This window comes from Octopus bimaculoides, chromosome 3 (assembly GCF_001194135.2).
Source record: "Octopus bimaculoides isolate UCB-OBI-ISO-001 chromosome 3, ASM119413v2, whole genome shotgun sequence".
Classification (NCBI taxonomy): Eukaryota; Metazoa; Mollusca; class Cephalopoda; order Octopoda; family Octopodidae; genus Octopus; species Octopus bimaculoides.
The window spans coordinates 110,592,716-110,596,139 of NC_068983.1; positions in this window are offsets into that span (position 1 = coordinate 110,592,716).

The window sequence follows — 3,424 nt, forward strand, 5'->3', positions numbered from 1 at the left end:
TATATATATATATATATATATATATATATATATATATATATATATGTGTGTGTGCTTGCTTATGTATATGTATATGTGTGACTGTGTATGCATTTTTTGTATGCATGTATGTCTCTTTGTATGTATTAATATGTATGTATATATGTGTGTACATGTGTGTGTATGTATGTGTGTATATGTATATATATTTATATACGACTTATGTGAATACGTACTCCTACATTTTACTTGTCGTATCTTCCCTCACATTTGCACCCCCGTATGTGCATGTGTGAGTGTATGCACGTTTCGTGTGTGTGTATGTGTTGTGTATGTGTGTATGTATGTGTGTATGTATGTATATGTGCAAGACTGTATATCCTCATGTGTTACGTGTATACGTTTTTTCTATGAATGGTAAGTTTATAATAATTTTCTCCTACATATATTCGTTTTTGTTCCTATTTTTGCCGATTGTCTCCCCTACCCCGGGCTAGTTTTTGAGCAAAGTAACTCTCCTAAATACACCGGCCGGTTCTATTTGTTATCAATGTTTTTCCTTAAGTTCTCTTTGGTGTCTTCTCTGCTTGTATGTACATTTTTTTCCTTAAATATTGTTCCTTTTTTCAAATATAGTCTTGCTTATCACTTTTAGCCTCGTGTAATATATATACTTTTTCGTTTTTTATTATTAATATTTATATGTATAACATTTTATGGCTTTTTTCTGTTAGTGTACCAGTCGAGTTAGACCTTACTATACGCACGTGGCCCTGTTTACATTATATTTCGTCTCGACCTGTTACTATTTCTTCAAACTTATCCGTTAGATTTTTATTTTTATTTTTGTGTTATAGTTTACTGCACATATAGACTTGCATACACATTGATATGTCTGTCTTTTTTACTCTTTAGTCTCTCTCACTATTATTATTACTGTTATTTTTTCCCTTTTAGAATTTGCTTGTATATATCCGATTTTCTCCTATTGCCCTATTTGTATTCTTCCTTATTGTATGTTATTTTAATTTATTTCATTAAACTTTTTTTTGATGTCCTTCCAAAAATTCCTCGCACTGATGAGAATGACAATACATAAATTTGAATATAATTTCTATGATTATAATTTTTTCCTAGCATAATTGTATTGTTCTTTGAAAGGTGCGTATCTATTGATTCCAATCTTCTATTAAATCTAATTTTGATTCAACATCTTTTCTCCTCCACTAGTACCACCTTAAAATATCCGAGAATAACACACTAGGTTTTAGGCGATCAAAAGAAAGATAATGAATCAAAACTTTTGGTTAACCCTGTACAAGATCCTGTTTCAAGCTTAAAGGAAAAAATATTACTTACTGCTATCATCAGCATCAGTATTTCATAGCATAAATTTACGAGTATCTCAAAATATGCATGCGAGCCGTGACGTCGCATAACCAGTACTCATCCACGTGTCGTGTGTCAAGACTATGTCTTGACACACTACTAATATAGATATGTGTGTCTATGTATGTATGTATAAATGTATCTATCTATCTATCTATCTATCTATCTATCTATCTATCTATCTATCTATCTATCTATCTATCTATCTATTTATCTATCTATCTATATATCTGTCTGTCTGTCTGTCTGTCTGTCTATCTATTTATCTATCTATCTATCGATCTATCTATCTATCTGTATTTCTATCTATGCATACATATAATATATATAATGAGAGGATAGGAGTAATTTATTCACGCAGGCAACGTGCCAGCTCTCAGTTATAATTCAAGGCATGGAAAACTGCATCAAGTTGTAAGGTGCACATAGGATTACTTAGAGTAATCAATCCCAAAGTAGTTCGTCTGATAGATATATGTTGTGATCGCTTTGCTGGATTATAAATACTTTATCAAGTGTATATTCTACACAATTCTAATGAATGCGGGGATTAGTACATGTGCATATTTCTTATTTCTTCACTCAATTATACAGAATATTTGATTTAAATGTGTCCGATACAGAGTTCTGCTGCAGTAGAATTGGCGTTTATATACAGAGAGAGAGAGAGAGAGAGAGAGAGAGAGAGAGAGAGAGAGAGAGAGAGAGAGAGAGAGAGAGAGAGAGAGAAACGGCGATTGTAACTGCAAAAGAAATAGGTCTCGATATCTTTGGAAACAGACGACTAAATTTCTGAAATGACGCAGGTGTGGAAGACAAACGTATAGTTCAGTGAGTTTCTGAACAAGGATTCAATACTCGCATTCGTTAATGTACGTTTAAAACAAGCATTAAGCATGGTTTAAATTTGTCAAAGCTGATATATGGTATCGCTGTTTAGAAACTTTAAGTCCTGAATATATGTGCTTTAAACCTATGTCATATATATATTAAATCCCAAAAAGAAGAACAAACACAAAGAACAGCGTGATGACGTGGGAAATGTAAAGTATTAGCAGATGCTCAGGGAAAGAAAGAAAGATGCTTTAACGTTTTGAGCATGCGCTCTTCTTCGGAAACAGAGGAAAGTCTAATAGAAGGCAAGACGGAGGAAGAATATCGCCAAAGATTCACATGAGGTTACATTTTATAATGTGTATATATATATATATATATAAGTAAATACTTGGAAATGGATGAGTGGCTTTCAATCAAATAATATAATATAATATAATATAATATTATATAATATAATATATTATATATATATATATATATATACACATTACAAATGCATATATGAGTTCAATACGTAGAAAACGACAGAAGTAAATGGAAAACAGGACAGGTAACATAAAGAACGACCCTTCATCAGTTTTTGACTGTCTATCTACTCCTCATTTCAAGTATTAAACGACAATATCAGTCTTCGAAGACAGTTGCTCCCAAAATAAATTGAGATTTATGATGGGTCAAAGTTGGGAACGAAAACAAGACAGTGAAGATATACAAGGAAACCGAACGGAGACAAACATGGAGGGTCGTTAGACCATAACGAGGGTAACGCTGCAGAAATATTTTCTTTGACAAGAGAAAAGATAGAAGAGAGAAATAGGATATGTCTAGTCCTTAGTAGAGTCCTTTCTCTAATACCATTTTTTCCTCCCTTCACTGTTTTTTATATCTCTCTCTCACCTCGTTCTCCTGCTCTGTCTCTCTTGTTGCTCACATGGGACCATCGTCCATGTTTCTTTTCTTCACGTTATCATCTTTATTTCCTTTAGAAGACTCATATTGTCTTTCAGTTCTCCAAATGAGGAGTAGATAGACAACCGAGAAGTGTTGAAGGGTCATTCTTTATGTTACTTGTTCTGTCTTCCATTTTTCTCTCGCTGTCTGCGTATTGAACTCATTTGTTTTCGTGTTTAATGTTGTTTACTGTTGTTGATGTCCTGTACCCATATATGCATATGTGTATGTATTGTGTGTATATATATACATACATACATACATATAT